Below are 17,694 nucleotides of genomic sequence, written 5' to 3' on the forward strand. Positions count from 1 at the left end.
CTTTCAGGTATATATTATTGTAGATACAGACTGTACGGGCTCCTGTCAGGTATATATTATTGTAGATATAGACTGTACGGGCTCCTGTCAGGCATATATTATTGTAGATATAGACTGTACGGGCTCCTGTCAGGTATATATTATTGTAGATACAGACTGTACGGGCTCCTGTCAGGTATATATTATTGTAGATATAGACTGTACGGGCTCCTGTCAGGTATATATTACTGTAGATATAGACTGTATGGGCTCCTGTCAGGTATATATAAGTGATGATATCAGAATGTATGGGCTCCTATCAGGTATATATATCATTGACGGTATCAGAATGTGTGGGCTCCTGTCAGGTGTATATTAGTGATGGTATCAGAATGCATGGGCTTCTGTCAGGTATATATTAGTGATGGTATCAGAATGTATGGGCTCCTGTCAGGTATATATTATTGTAGATATAGACTGTACGGGCTCCTGTCAGGTATATATTAGTGATGATATCAGAATGTATGGGACCCTGTCAGGTATATATTACTGTAGATACAAACTGTATGGGCTCCTGTCAGGTATATATTATTGTAGATACAGACTGTACGGGCTCCTGTCAGGTGTATATTAGTGATGATATCAGAATGTATGGGCTCCTGTCAGGTATATATTAGTGGTGATATCAGAATGTATGGACCCTTGTCAGGTATATATTAGTGATGATATCAGAATGTATGGGCCCCTGTCAGGTATATATTACTGATGATATCAGAATGTATGGGCCCCTGTCAGGTATATATTACTGATGATATCAGAATGTATGGGCCCCTGTCAGGTATATATATCAGTGATGGTATCAGAATGTATGGGCCCCTGTCAGGTATATATTAGTGATGATATCAGAATGTATGGGCCCCTGTCAGGTATCAGGTATATATTAGTTATGATATCAGAATGTATGGGCCCCGTCAGGTATATATATTAGTGATATCAGAATGTATGGGCCCCTGTCAGGTATATATTATTGTAGATATTGACTGTATGGGCCCCTGTCAGGTATTTATGCTGCGATTGTTCTCGTATGCTGATTTGGCATAAAAAAATAATCACAGATGTGATCTGCCCCATAGATTAACACTGGTCCGAGTGCCATGCGATGCTTTCTCACATAGCGCTCATCCGTATTCTACGCTAGTGTGACCCCGGCCTTAAACTTATGAAGCGACACAGACCACCTGCAGTTCAGCCACCATCAATATTTTAATTACAAGTTTTTCACCATCCAAAAAAATGCTAATTTTAACCTAGTTCCATAGGTTTCTTAAAGGGAACCTGTCACTAGGTTTTCCCCATATATAGTACCACCAGCACCTATATGGCCTTATACACACCCTTCTAGAGTGCTGTACCGTATATACTCGCGTATAAGCCGAAATTTTTTTGGGACAGAAAGAGACCCTCTCGGCTTATACTCGAGTCATTGTCGGCAGAGAAGCGGCGGCTGTCACATACTCACCTGCTCCTGGCACGGTCCCTGCATGTCCGATGGTCTCCGGGCAGCTCTTCCTGTGTTCAGCGGTCACGTGGTTCCGCTCATTAATGAATATGGACGCATAATGCTTAAGGCTATGTGCGCACGTTGCAGATTTGCTTGAGGAAATGTCTGCATGGTTAGTGCGTCTCTTAGCAGAAAACGCAGTGGAAATTCGGTACTTTTTTATGCGTTTCTGTAAATCGTGAGCGCTAAATAAAGATATATTAAAAAATAAATAAATAAAGGAATTTGATGCATTTCCTTATTCAAACTCTTCACGAGATACCCTCATTAATATTAACTAAAGACACACACACACCCATGTAGGAGCATTAACATAATTAACCTACATATGCTGTAAAAAAAACAACTAAGAAACCTGCGTGAAATGCAATAGGTTTATTTTTCAAAAAATAAAACCTGCATGGGCTCCCGCATAATTTTCATAACCAGCAGTGGGAAAGCTGACAGCTGATGTTACTATTCTGGAAAGGAGCCAATAACCATAAAGGTTCCCAGGCTATTAATATCAGCTCACAGCTGTTTGCTTAGCCTTTACTGGCTATTTTACAGGGGGACACAAAATATTGACATAAAATCCAACCAGCAAATGCTAGGCTGACAGCTGTAGGCTGATATTTATAGCCTGTGAAGAGGCCATGGATATTGGCAGCCCCACAGGCTAAAAACCATCAGCTCTCAGCCGTCGCAGAAATGGCGCATCTTATAGATGTGCCAATTCTGGCACTTAGCCTCACTCTTCCCACTTGCCCTGTAGCAGAGGGGTTCATAATTGTGCGGTTGATGTCACCTTTTTATTGTCAAGTAACATCAAGCCCACAGGTTAGTAATGGAGAGGCATCTATCAGACATCTCTCCATTACTAAGCTGGCCTAATGTCACCTTACAATACAAAGGTGACATTAACCCCTTATTACCCCATATGCCACCGCTACAGGGCAGTGAGAAGACAGAGGCTGAGTGCCAGAATTGGCGCATCTTACAGATGCACATTTACTGGGGTGGCAATAACCATGGTCCCTCTCTAGGCTATAATATCTGTCCTCAGTCACTGGCTTTCCCTCTGTGGCACAGAAAATTGTGCGGGAGCCCACGCCAGTTTTTTCAGTGAAAACATTATTAAATACATACAGGCCCCAAATTTTACACACACACTACTAACCGTATTAGTCACTGACCTATATAAGTCTAACTGTTCTGCAATGGTTTACTGTATGTAAACCATGTCTCCTATCCTGTCAGCCTCTGCAATGATTTAACAGAAGCCGACAAATTAACTATCAGCTATTCCGCTGTCCGTGTGATATATTATATATATATATATATATATATATACACATATACACACACACACACACACATACATACACACAGACAGTACAGACCAAATGTTTACACACACCTCATTTAAAGATTTTTCTGTATTTTCATGACTATGAAAATTGTACATTCACACTGAAGGCATCAAAACTATGTGGAATTATATACTTAATAAAAGTGTAAGGCAACTGAAAATATGTCTTATATTCTAGGTTTTTCAAAGTAGCCACCTTTTGCTTTGATGACTACTTTGCACACTCTTGGCAGTCTCTTGATGAGCTTCAAGAGGTAGTCACTGGGAATGGTCTTCCAACAATCTTGAAGGAGTTCCCAGAGATGCTTAGCACTTGTTGGCCCTTTTTGCCTTCACTCTGCGGTCCAGCTCACCCCAAACCATCTCGATTGGGTTCAGGTCTGGTGACTGTGGAGGCCAGGTCATCTGGCGTAGCACCCTATCACTCTCCTTCTTGGTCAAATAGCCCTTACACAGCCTGGAGGTGTGCTTGGGGTCATTGTCCTGTTGAAAAATAAATGATGGTCCAACTAAAAGCAAACCGGATGGTATAGCATGTCGCTGCAAGATGCTGTGGTAGCCATGCTGGTTCAGTATGCCTTCAGTTTTGAATAAATCCCCAACAGTGTCACCAGCAAAGCCCCCCACACCATCACACCTCCTCCTCCATGCTTCACGGTGGAAACCAGGCATTTAGAGTCCATCCGTTCACATTTTCTGTGTACAAAGACACGGTGGTTGGAACCAAAGATCTAAAATTTGGACTCAACTGACCAAAGCACAGGTTTCCACTGGTCTAATGTCCATTCCTTGCGTTATTTAGCCCAAACAAGTCTCTTCTGCTTGTTGCTTGTCCTTAGCAGTGGTTTCCTAGCAGCTATTTTACCATGAAGGCCTGCTGCACAAAGTCTCCTCTTAAGGGCTTGTTTCCATTTGCGAGAAACACGTCCATATCTCGCATGTGGAAACCAAGCTGTAGCACCGGCACTCCAGAGCGGAGCGTGCGGCCGCATAGGAACACATGGAGCTGCACGCTCCGCTCCAAAGTGCCGGCGCCACAGCTTGGTTTCCACATGCAAGATACGGATGTGTTTCTCGCAAATGGAAACAAGCCCTAACAGTTGTTGTAGAGATGTGTCTGCTGCTAGAACTCTGTGTGGCATTGACCTGGTCTCTAATCTGAGCTGCTGTTAACCTGCGATTTCTGAAGCTGGTGACTCGGATAAACTTATCCTCAGAAGCAGAGGTGACTCTTGGTATTCCTTTCCTGGGGCGGTCCTCATGTGAGCCAGTTTCTTAGCAGCGCTTGGTGGTTTTTGCCACTGCACTTGGGGACACTTTCAGTTTTCCCAATTTTTCAGACTGACTGACCTTCATTTCTTAAAGTAATGATGGTCACTCGTTTTTCTTTACTTGGCTGCTTTTTTCCTGCCAGAATACAAATTCTAACAGTCTATTCAGTAGGACTATCAGCTGTGTATCCACCAGACTTCTGCACAACACAACTGATGGTCCCAAACCCATTTATAAGGCAAGAAATCCCACTTATTAAACCTGACAGGGCACACCTGTGAAGTGAAAATCATTCCCAGTGACTACCTCTTGCAGCTCATCAAGAGAATGCCAAGAGTGTGAAAAGCAGTCAAAGAAAAAGGTGGCTACTTTGAAGAACCTAGAATATAAGACATAACAAAAAAGTGTGAAACAACTGAAATTAAGTATATAATTCCACGTGTTAATTCATAGTTTTGATGCCTTCAGTGTGAATGTACAATTTTCATAGTCCTGAAAATACAGAAAAATCTTTAAATGAGAATGTGTGTCCAAACTTTTGGTCTGTAGTGTATCTCTTTAGATTTTATATACACCTATACTGTGTGTATATATCTATTCTATTGTAACCTGTCAGTGTGATTTTACTGTACACTGCACCTGAATTGTCGGCCTTTCAAAGGACACCGTTGCGTATTTCTCGCAAGTCACACTGATGGCCCGTGTGGTGCGAGTTTTTCTTGCACAAATAGACTTTCATTGGTGAGTCTCGGCTGATATACGGTGCAAATCACAGCATACTGCAATTTCACTCGCACATATACGGCCGTGAAAAAAAAGTGATGGGAGATTAACATTGGTTCGAGTGCTATGCGATTTTTTTCTCGCAGCATAGCACTCGTCCGTATTCCTCTCTAGTGTGACTCCGGCCTTAAAGGGAAAATCATTAAAAATTTATATTTTTTTTAAATTTTTAAAATTTCTGATTTTTTACAAAATAAAGCAAAACATATCAACTCAAGTTTACCATTATCATAAAGTCTAATATAACACGAAAAAAAAAATTAATCTCAAAATCAATGGGATGTTGAAGCATTCCAGAGTTATTACTATATAAAGTGACACTGGTCAGATTTTAAAAAATTGGCCCCGCCACAAAGGAGCTAAGAGCTTGTACACGTGAACATTGTTTCAAAGGTGGCTTACCTGTCTCAGGCAGGTTTCACACCAGCGTTCGGCAGCCTTCTTCCTCCGTTAAGCCCCGCCCACTGCTGCGCCTCTTCCTTCAGCTCCGCCTAAGTCTGCATCTGTCCCCTATCTTTAACATTGGGTACGCAGGCATGCCTCATTTTGAAGATGCGCTGAACTGCGTCGAACGCAACATGTTGCATTTTATTGCAGTCGGCGCAGCGTTAAAACAACGCATGCGGAGGCATCCGCTTGGCCTGCGTACCCAATATTAAAGATAGGGTATGCAGGACGCATGCAGACGTAGGCGGAACTGAATGAAGAGTTGTGGCAGTGAGCGGGGCTTAGGCTACTTTCACACTAGTCAGTTGGTACGGGCCGTCGCGGGCCGTCGGCCCGACGGACAGTGTGTTTTATGTAGAACAACGTGGGCAGCGGAGGCAGTTTTACAACGCATCCGTGGCCCATTGTGAGTTCCGGGGAGGAGGGGCGGAGTTTCGGCCACGCATGCGCGGTCGAAAATGGCGGACTCGACGCACAAAAAAAAGTTACATGGAACTTTTTTTGTGCCGACGGTCCGCCAAAACACGACGCATCTGTCGCATAGCGGATGCGACATGTGGCAATCCGTCCCAATGTGTTGCTAATGAAAGTCTATGGAGAAAAAACGCATCATGCAGGCATCTCCAAAACGACGCATTGAGACGTGCGTCACACGACGCTAATGTGAAAGTAGCCTTAACGGAGGAAGAAGGCTGCCATCAGCAGTCCTGCCGAACGCTGGTGTGAAACCAGCCTAAGGCTGTTATTATAGCACCTTCCATGTGTTACACAGATACATCATGGGCTTGTCCTGCCCTATGCATGAAATGAAAGGCTAAAATACAATGTGGAGACTTAATCAGAGCAATGTTTTATTTACATTCAGAACTGGTTTAAGAGGAACAAATGACCATTTCCCACAGAAATCTCAGACTTTTACTTATAGAAATACTGGATAGATATCATTTTACCATTAGATATAGAAACATTTCCAATTTTATAAAACTGCATTTTTTTGCATTGAATAACTGTATGCCTTTGCTTGTTTCATTTTATGCATTTCTAAAGTATTGTAAAACTGTAGTATGCTGTTGGTGCATGCGGGCTGGACTGTCGGTTTGGTATGTGGCTCTGTTCCCCCCAGGCCTGCCTCCGATGTCTGAGGTTTCGGTGTCCCAGACCAGAGATCATAATACCGGCCTTGAATTGTGAAGGACACGGCAGCCGACCCTGAGAAACATCCAAGGTGGGAACGCCCCATCATGTCGAAGAGAGTCTGCTAGATCCAGGCCTAGCAGACCAGTGCTGGTGGGTTCATGGATGCCAGGAGGAAGGTCTCGTCTTTTCCTGGCGGGTCGGAGAGTTGTCCCGTCGGTTTTTTTGGACAGAACATTTCCAAAACAACCAAAATTGAACAGCAGATCTCTTGGGAGGCAGACTTTATTCCTCTGTTGCTGAAGCGAAGTACTCTTAAACTGATAGGTGCAGAGTAGGACGCACTAGAAAGTTGGCGTGCATGATTGTTCAGGGCACTGGCGGTGTGGACCGGCCACCAGAGAAGGCCTAGACCGAAGCCTGGATATTTTAAGAGCAGGGTCACAGGAGCCTCTGGAAAACATGGAGGCTGCATGAATAGGAAGGTTTCCCCAGGAGACGTCCATATTGCTCAGGGGCAAACTAGGACATATTTGTCCTGTCCTTTCCATTTTTATTTTTTATTTTATTTTTTTTAAAGTAGCCTCCTCACTGCCTGGTAGGATATATGTGTCCTGAAGATCACACATCATTCTTCACAGACCGATGATGAAGATGGGCATGGAATAACCTGGACGCAGACCTTTTGGCGGCTGGCACATAACGGATTAGTCTTCCCTCCCTACTCTATCTGGCTCTGGGGGGGCCAGAGGGTAAGGGGGATTCGTGGCATGGACCGTCCTCTGGGGAACCACAAACACTCTTGATGTGTTAGGGCCTTGCCTCGTAGACCACAGATGATACGGTAGTGACAATTCTAGGTGGGAGATTAGAGTGACAATTCCACTGTCGCCCTCAAAAGCTGTATCTGGAAAAAAAGAAAAAGAAAAAGGAAAATCGTTAATAAAAAAACCCCCAAAACCTAAGTCAGAACTGGGCTGGGTGGTCCAGACCCATGTCTGCCTCCTACTGACATTAAACTAAAAAGGATTAGTTTCGTGCCAGTTGGTGGTGTGGCCTACTCTACAGGGAAATACCTAAATTTTTTTTTTGCATAGCATAAGCAGCATACACTCATATTTTTTTTGTGTACCCCAATGAAGCATTAGCCCCCCCCCCATCAACCAGATGGCCACACAGCATAACCTCGCTCCCCCAGTCAGAAACCTCCACCTCACATTAACCAGCGGGCCACACAGCATAACCTCGCTCCCCCAGTCAGAAACATCCACCTCATATTAACCAGCGGACCCCACAGGATAAATCCAAAGCCCACCAGACATTCCCTCCCCTCAAGCATAAATCCAAATATGACGCCCCCTGCCCCAACCATAAATCCTATCAGACACCCCCTCCAATCGAACGCCACCCCAGCTTAAACTCTCATCGGACGTCCAACCCCCACAAACCCCCATCGGACGTACAACCCCCAGCGGACGCGGAACCCCCCACCCAGCAGAAACCCCCAGATGCAGACCCCCCACCCCGCACAAACCCCCATCACACGTGGACCCCCCCCCCACCCAGCACAAACCCCCATCGGACGTGGACCCCCCCCACCCAGCACACACCCCCTTCGGACGTCCAACCCCTTCGGACGTCCAACCCCCACAAACCCCCATCGGACGTCCAACACCCATCGGACGTGGACCCCCCCCAACCCCTTCGATGTCCACCCCCCACCCAGCTTAAACCCTCTTCAGCCCCCCCCAAACCCAACCCATAAGCAGGTCGCCCCCCAATAAAAGGGATCCCCCAGTAAGCAGCAGGTCACCCCCCACATCCACCACAAGGGTCCCCCCCCAATAGACAGCAGGTCACGCCCTCCCAAAACCCGACCACAAGCATGTCGCCCTCAAACCCCACCACCAGGGGTCCCCCACAATAGCCAGCAGCAGCGGAGCCCCCCAAAACCACACCGCAGCAGTCCCCCACAATAGCCAGCAGCAGCGGAGCCCACCAAAATCCCACCACAGGGGTCCCCCACAATAGCCAGCAGCAGCGGAGCCCACCAAAACCGCAGCGGTCCCCCACAATAGCCAGCAGCAGCAGAGCCCCCCCAAAATCCTACCACAGCGGTCCCCCACAATAGCCAGCAGCAGCGGAGCCCACCAAAACCCCACCGCAGGGGTCCCCCACAATAGCCAGCAGCAGCGGAGCCCCCCAAAATCCCACCGCAGGGATCCCCCACAATAGCCAGCAGCAGCGGAGCCCCCCAAAACCCCACCGCAGGGGTCTCCCACAATAGCCAGCAGCAGCGGAGCCCCCCAAAACCACACCACAGCGGTCCCCCACAATAGCCAGCAGCAGCGGAGCCCCCCAAAATCCCACCATAGGGGTCCCCCACAATAGCCAGCAGCAGCGGAGCCCACCAAAATCCTACTACAGGGGTCCCCCACAATAGCCAGCAGCAGCGGAGCCCACCAAAATCCCACCACAGGGGTCCCCCACAATAGCCAGCAGCAACGGAGCCCACCAAAACCGCAGCGGTCCCCCACAATAGCCAGCAGCAGCGGAGCCCCCCAAAATCCCACCATAGGGGTCCCCCACAATAGCCAGCAGCAGCGGAGCCCACCAAAATCCTACTACAGGGGTCCCCCACAATAGCCAGCAGCAGCGGAGGCCCCCCACAATAGCCAGCAGCAGCGGAGCCCACCAAAATCCCACCGCAGGGATCCCCCACAATAGCCAGCAGCAGCGGAGCCCACCAAAACCACACCACAGCGGTCCCCCACAATAGCCAGCAGCAGCGGAGCCCCCCAAAATCCCACCATAGGGGTCCCCCACAATAGCCAGCAGCAGCGGAGCCCACCAAAATCCCACCACAGGGATCCCCCACAATAGCCAGCAGCAGCGGAGCCCCCAAAACCGCAGCGGTCCCCCACAGTAGCCAGCAGCAGCGGAGCCCACCAAAACCGCAGCGGTCCCCCACAGTAGCCAGCAGCAGCGGAGCCCACCAAAACCGCAGCGGTCCCCCACAGTAGCCAGCAGCAGCGGAGCCCCCCAAAATCCCACCGCAGGGATCCCCCACAATAGCCAGCAGCAGCGGAGCCCCCCAAAATCCCACCACGGGTCACTGCCCACACAGACAAGTAGGTCGACCACCACAGGGCCTCCCCCCCAATAGCGAATAGCGATCGGCAAGTAGCATTTTTCACCCTGAAACCACCAACCTCCATGGCGTCCACAAGCTGTCATGCTGCTTTCCTTTGCCGCCTTGGAGAACACGCCCCCTCCCGATAGGACACGCCCCCGGAAATGACGTCACACCGGGAAGGAGCCCATACACTCTAGCATTTACCCTACCATATGGTGGAGTGCGGCTCTGCAGGTGGAGGTAGGTGCTGGAGATTCCCCATTACTGAGCGCGGGGACATTAACCCCTTCTGCACTGAGGCTCTTTTGATGTTGTTGTTGCCACTTTATAAGAATCATAACGTTTTTGTTCTGTTTCCTGTAATAGATACATACGACCCAAGTATGGAGGACAGGAAGTGAGGGGATGGATTGTTCTCCTAGTACAGGCAGGGCCGGTTTTAGACAAAGTAGGGCCCTAGCCAAACGTTTAAAGTGGGGACCCAAATGCTAACATTGTAAAATCCCACATTTAGGTTGGTTGAGCCTAGAGTGTATGGGCTCCTTCCAGGTCCTGACTGCAGCCCATACACTCTAGCCGGCTCATTACTGAAGATGCTAGAGTGTATGGGCTCCTTCCTGGTATATATTATTGTAGATATAGACTGTACAGACTCCTTTCAGGCATATATTATTGTAGATACAGACTGTACGGGCTCCTGTCAGATATATATTATTGTAGATATAGATTGTACGGACTCCTGTCAGGTATATATTATTGTAGATACAGACTGTACGGGCTCCTGTCAGGTATATATTATTGTAGATACAGACTGTACAGGCTCCTGTCAGGTATATATTATTGTAGATACAGACTGTACAGGCTCCTGTCAGGTATATATTATTGTAGATACAGACTGTACGGGCTCCTGTCAGGTATATATTATTGTAGATACAGACTGTACGGGCTCCTGTCAGGTATATATTATTGTAGATACAGACTGTACGGGCTCCTGTCAGGTATATATTATTGTAGATACAGACTGTACGGGCTCCTGTCAGGTATATATTATTGTAGATATAGACTGTACGGGCTCCTGTCAGGTATATATTATTGTAGATATAGACTGTACGGGCTCCTGTCAGGTATATATTATTGTAGATATAGACTGTACGGGCTCCTGTCAGGTATATATTATTGTAGATATAGACTGTACGGGCTCCTGTCAGGTATATATTATTGTAGATATAGACTGTACGGGCTCCTGTCAGGTATATATTATTGTAGATACAGACTGTACGGGCTCCTGTCAGGTATATATTATTGTAAATATAGACTGTACGGACTCCTGTCAGGCATATATTATTGTAGATATAGACTGTATGGACTCCTGTCAGGTATATATTATTGTAGATACAGACTGTACAGGCTCCTGTCAGGTATATATTATTGTAGATATAGACTGTATGGGCTCCTTCCTGGTTCCCTGACTGCAGCCCATACACTCTAGCCGGCTCACTACTGAAGATGCTAGAGTGTATGGGCTCCTTCCTGGTATATATTATTGTAGATATAGACTGTACGGGCTCCTGTCAGGTATATATTATTGTAGATATAGATTGTACAGGCTCCTGTCAGGTATATATTATTGTAGATATAGACTGTACGGGCTCCTGTCAGGTATATATTATTGTAGATATAGACTGTAGAGACTCCTGTCAGGTGTATATTATTGTAGATACAGACTGTACGGGCTCCTGTCAGGTATATATTACTGTAGATATACTGTAGACTGTACGGGCTCCTGTCAGGTATATATAAGCGATGATATCAGAATGTATGGGCTCCTATCAGGTATATATTATTGATGATATCAGAATGTACGGGCCCCTGTCAGGTATATATTACTGATGATATCAGAATGTATGGGCTCCTGTCAGGTATATATATTAGTGATGGTATCAGAATGTATGGGCCCCTGTCAGGTATATATTAGTGATGGTATCAGAATGTATGGGCTCCTGTCAGGTATATATTAGTGATGATATCAGAATGTATGGGCTCCCATAAGGTATATATTAGTGATGGTATCAGAATGTATGGGCTCCCATAAGGTATATATTAGTGATGGTATCAGAATGTATGGGCCCCTGTCAGGTATATATTACTGATGATATCAGAATGTATGGGCCCGTCAGGTATATATTATTGTAGATATAGACTGTATGGGCCCCTGTCAGGTATATATGCTGCGATTGTTCTCGTATGCTGATTTGGCATGAAAAAATAATCACAGATGTGATCTGCCCCATAGATTAACACTGGTCCGAGTGCCATGCGATGCTTTCTCACATAGCGCTCATCCGTATTCTACGCTAGTGTGACCCCGGCCTTAAACTTATGAAGCGACACAGACCACCTGCAGTTCAGCCACCATCAATATTTAAATTACAAGTTTTTCACCATCCAAAAAAATGCTAATTTTAACCTAGTTCCATAGGTTTCTTAAAGGGAACCTGTCACCAGGTTTTCCCCATATATAGTACCACCAGCACCTATATGCCCTTATACACACCCTTCTAGAGTGCTGTACCGTATATACTCGCATAAAAGCCGAAATTTTTTTGGGCAGAAAGAGACCCTCTCGGCTTATGCTCGAGTCATTGTCGGCGGGGAAGCGGCGGCTGTCACATACTCACCTGCTCCTGGCACGGTCCCTGCATGTCCGATGGTCTCCGGGCAGCTCTTCCTGTGTTCAGCGGTCACGTGGTTCTGCTCATTAATGAATATGAATTTAATACACCGCACACTCTAAGTATATCATTTGTGAAAAACTTGAAATTTATTGAAGTGCTATAGACATATCATTCAACAATGCAGAATGCGACCAGAAGTCAAACTGACAACGTTTCGACTCCTCCCGAGTCTTTATCAAATGGTCGCTTAGCAAGGTGAATAGTAGTATAGCATAAATAGTATCCTCGTAGCATAAAGAGTATCTTATAAAATGGTATTAATAATAGGCAGGTGGCCTTACGTTATGGTACCGCAAGTATAGTCTTTCAGAGTTGGTGGGAGTACTAAAAGTATTTTTGTAGCTCAAAGAATGCGATGTTCCTGTTGTGCCGTAAAGCGAATCATGGCAGGCTCTGTGGGTAGTAAGAGGATTAGCCTCGTGTGGTATATGGACAGCAGATGGGTCTAACGTGACGTAGGTACTGCCTAGGACTACTGGTAGTGTGGGGCTATTTGTGAAGTTCCTCTGGCAATATTAGTAGATAGGTAGCAGCAGCTACCATGAAGCTGAAGACAGGGTACTTCTTTATAAGCAAGGCTCCACACAGGCTGTATGCGGCGGTAGCAAAGAGTAGGTTGCATAAATGGCAAATGGGGCCATGGGTTGGAGACCTCTTAGGGTGCTGGGGTGTAGGCGGCGCTCCTGCCGTTACAGCAAGGCGCAGGAGCGCCGCCTACACCCCAGCACCCTAAGAGGTCTCCAACCCATGGCCCCTTTTGCCATTTATGCAACCCACTCTTTGCTACCGCCGCATACAGCCTGTGTGGAGCCTTGCTTATAAAGAAGTACCCTGTCTTCAGCTTCATGGTAGCTGCTGCTACCTATCTACTAATATTGCCAGAGGAACTTCACAAATAGCCCCACACTACCAGTAGTCCTAGGCAGTACCTACGTCACGTTAGACCCATCTGCTGTCCATATACCACACGAGGCTAATCCTCTTACTACCCACAGACCCTGCCAGGATTCGCTTTACGGCACAACAGGAACATCGCATTCTTTGAGCTACAAAAATACTTTTAGTACTCTCACCAACTCTGAAAGACTATACTTGCGGTACCATAACGTAAGGCCACCTGCCTATTATTAATACCATTTTATAAGATACTCTTTATGCTACGAGGATACTATTTATGCTATACTACTATTCACCTTGCTAAGCGACTATTTGATAAAGACTCGGGAGGAGTCGAAACGTTGTCAGTTTGACTTCTGGTCGCATTCTGCATTGTTGAATGATATGTCTATAGCACTTCAATAAATTTCAAGTTTTTCACAAATGATACACTTAGAGTGTGCGGTGTATTAAATTTAATCTTAGTGTGTTAGGACATCCCAGTCCTCTACACCTGCACCTCGCCTTATTTCAACCTTAGTGCACACCAATTTCTTCTCCATTAATGAATATGGACGCATAATGGTTAAGGCTATGTGCGCACGTTGCAGATTTGCTTGAGGAAATGTCTGCATGGTTAGTGCGTCTCTTAGCAGAAAACGCAGTGGAAATTCTGTACTTTTTTATGCGGATTTGATGCGTTTCTGTAAATCGTGAGCGCTAAATAAAGATATATTAAAAAATAAATAAAGGAATTTGATGCATTTCCTTATTCAATCTCTTCACGAGATACCCTCATTAATATTAACTAAAGACACACACACACCCATGTAGGAGCATTAACATAATTAACCTACATATGCTGTAAAAAAAAAAACTAAGAAACCTGCGTGAAATGCAATGTTTATTTTTCAAAAAATAAAACCTGCATGGGCTCCCGCATAATTTTCATAACCAGCAGTGGGAAAGCTGACAGCTGATGTTACTATTCTGGAAAGGAGCCAATAACCATAAAGGTTCCCAGGCTATTAATATCAGCTCACAGCTTTTTGCTTAGCCTTTACTGGCTATTTTACAGGGGGACACAAAATATTGACATAAAATCCAACCAGCAAATGCTAGGCAGACAGCTGTAGGCTGATATTTATAGCCTGTGAAGAGGCCATGGATATTGGCAGCCCCACAGGCTAAAAACCATCAGCTGTCAGCCGTCCCAGAAATGGTGCATCTTATAGATGTGCCAATTCTGGCACTTAGCCTCGCTCTTCCCACTTGCCCTGTAGCAGAGGGGTTCATAATTGTGCGGTTGATGTCACCTTTTTATTGTCAAGTAACATCAAGCCCACAGGTTAGTAATGGAGAGGCATCTATCAGACATCTCTCCATTACTAAGCTGGCCTAATGTCACCTTACAATACAAAGGTGACATTAACCCCTTATTACCCCATATGCCACCGCTACAGGGCAGTGAGAAGACAGAGGCTGAGTGCCAGAATTGGCGCATCTTACAGATGCACCTTTTCTGGGGTGGCAATAACCATGGTCCCTCTCTAGGCTATAATATCTGTCCTCAGTGTCCCTCTGTGGCACAGAAAATTGTGCGGGAGCCCACGCCAGTTTTTTCAGTGAAAACATTATTAAATACATACAGGCCCCAAATTTTACACACACACACACACACACACACACTACTAACCGTATTAGTCACTGACCTATATAAGTCAAACTGTTCTGCAATGGTTTACTGTATGTAAACCATGTCTCCTATCCTGTCAGCCTCTGCAATGATTTAACAGAAGCCGACAAATTAACTATCAGCTATTCCGCTGTCCGTGTAATATATATATATATATATATATATATATATATATATATATATATATATATATATACACATATACATACATACACACAGACAGACAGTACAGACCAAATGTTTAGACACACCTCATTTAAAGATTTTTCTGTATTTTTATGACTATGAAAACTGTACATTCACACTGAAGGCATCAAAACTATGTGGAATTATATACTTAATAAAAGTGTAAGGCAACTGAAAATATGTGTTATATTCTAGGTTTTTCAAAGTAGCCACCTTTTGCTTTGATGACTGCTTTGCACACTCTTGGCAGTCTCTTGCTGAGCTTCAAGAGGTAGTCACTGGGAATGGTCTTCCAACAATCTTAAAGGAGTTCCCAGAGATGCTTAGCACTTGTTGGCCCTTTTGCCTTCACTCTGCGGTCCAGCTCACCCCAAACCATCTCGATTGGGTTCAGGTCTGGTGACTGTGGAGGCCAGGTCATCTGGCATAGCACCCCATCACTCTCCTTCTTGGTCAAATAGCCCTTACACAGCCTGGAGGTGTGTTTGGGGTCATTGTCCTGTTGAAAAATAAACGATGGTCCAACTAAAAGCAAACCGGATGGTATAGCATGCCGCTGCAAGATGCCGTGGTAGCCATGCTGGTTCAGTATGCCTTCAATTTTGAATAAATCCCCAACAGTGTCACCAGCAAAGCACCCCCACACCATCACACCTCCTCCTCCATGCTTCACGGTGGAAACCAGGCATTTAGAGTCCATCCGTTCACCTTTTCTGTGTGCGACGTGTGGCAATCCGTCCCAATGTGTTGCTAATGAAAGTCTATGGAGAAAAAATGCATCATGCAGGCAACTTTGCAGGATGCGTTTTTTCTCCAAAACGACGCATTGAGACGTACAGCAAGCGACGTTAGTGTGAAAGTAGCCTTAACGGAGGAAGAAGGCTGCCGTCCGCAGCCCTGCCGAACGCTGGTGTGAAACCAGCCTACGGCTGTTATTATAGCACCTTCCATGTGTTAAGGTACCTTCACACTAAACGATATCGCTAGCGATCCGTGACGTTGCAGCGTCCTGGCTAGCGATATTTGACACGCAGCAGCGATCAGGATCCTGCTGTGATATCGCTGGTCGTTGAACAAAGTTCAGAACTTTATTTGGTCATCAGACCGGCGTGTATCGTCGTGTTTGACACCAAAAGCAACGATACCAGCGATGTTTTACGCAGGGCCGCGCTTAGTAACCCGATGTTTACCCTGGTTACCAGTGTAAAATGCAAAAAAAACAAACAGTACATACTCACCTTCGCATCCCCCGGCGTCCGCTTCCCACACTGACTGAGTGCCGTAAAGTGAAAGTACAGTACAGCTCTGCTGTTAGGGCCGGCGCTCAGTCAGTGCTGGAAGCGGACGCGAATGTAAGTATGTACTGTTTGTTTTTTTTACATTTTACGCTGGTAGCCAGGGTAAACATCGGGTTACTAAGCGCGGCCCTGCGCTTAGCAACCCGATGTTTACCCTGGTTACCCGGGGACCTCGGCATCGTTGGTCGCTGGAGAGAGGTCTGTGTGACAGCTCTCCAGCGATCAAACAGCGACGCTGCAGCGATCGGCATCGTTGTCGCTATCGCTGCAGCGTCGCTTAATGTGAAGGTACCTAAACACAGATACATCATAGGCTTGTCCTGCCCTGCGCATGAAATGAAAGGCAAAAATACAATGTGGAGACTTCATCAGAGCAATGTTTTATTTACATTCAGAATTGGTTTAAGAGGAACAAATTACCATTTCCCACAGAAATCTCAGACTTTTACTTATAGAAATACTGGATAAATATCATTTTACCATTAGATATAGAAACATTTCCAATTTTCTAAAACTGCATTTTTTGCATTGAATAACTTTATGCCTTTGCTTGTTTCATTTTATGCATTTCTAAAGTATTGTAAAACTGTAGTATGCTGTTGGTGCATGCGGGCTGGACTGTCGGTTTGGTATGTGGCTCTGTTCCCCCCAGGCCTGCCTCCGATGTCTGAGGTTTCGGTGTCCCAGACCAGAGATCATAATACCGGCCTTGAATTGTGAAGGACACGGCAGCCGACCCTGAGAAACATCCAAGGTGGGAACGCCCCATCATGTCGAAGAGAGTCTGCTAGATCCAGGCCTAGCAGACCAGTGCTGGTGGGTTCATGGATGCCAGGAGGGGGTTGGCCTAAAGGCCCCGTCTCACATAGCGATTTACCAAAGATCACGACCAGCGATACGACCTGGCCGTGATCGTTGGTAAGTCGTTGTGTGGTTGCTGGGGAGCTGTCACACAGACCGCTCTCTCCAGCGACCAACGATCAGGGGAACGACTTCGGCATTGTTGAAACTGTCTTCAATGATGCCGAAGTCCCCCTGCAGCACCCGGGTAACCAGGGTAAACATCGGGTTACTTAAGCGCAGGGCCGCGCTTAGTAACCCGATGTTTACCCTGGTTACCAGCGTAAATGTAAAAAAACAAACAGTACATACTCACCATCTGATGTCCGTCAGGTCCCTTGCCGTCTGCTTCCTGCTCTGACTGAGCCGCCGTACAGTGAGAGCAGAGCGCAGCGGTGAC

General features: G+C 46.1%; 1 protein-coding gene and 1 long non-coding RNA gene across 2 annotated transcripts in view; one reads left to right on the forward strand and one right to left on the reverse strand.

Annotated features, from left to right (window-relative positions):
* Window positions 1-6,231: 6,231 nt before the first annotated feature.
* On the reverse strand, window positions 6,232-9,872 carry LOC143767751 (uncharacterized). Its single transcript, XR_013213767.1, has 2 exons — window positions 9,740-9,872; window positions 6,232-7,434 (listed from the first exon to the last, which is right to left on the reverse strand). It is a non-coding gene; the product is annotated as an uncharacterized LOC143767751 (long non-coding RNA).
* Window positions 9,786-17,694, forward strand: part of LOC143767748 (oocyte zinc finger protein XlCOF8.4-like) — a 64,628-nt gene continuing 56,719 nt past the window's right edge. The window contains exon 1 of the mRNA XM_077256268.1: window positions 9,786-9,903. The gene's annotated coding sequence lies outside the window, so the exon portion shown is untranslated. The remainder of the gene's footprint in view (window positions 9,904-17,694) is intronic.

Source organism: Ranitomeya variabilis, chromosome 4 (genome assembly GCF_051348905.1).
Source record: "Ranitomeya variabilis isolate aRanVar5 chromosome 4, aRanVar5.hap1, whole genome shotgun sequence".
NCBI classification, from domain to species: domain Eukaryota; kingdom Metazoa; phylum Chordata; class Amphibia; order Anura; family Dendrobatidae; genus Ranitomeya; species Ranitomeya variabilis.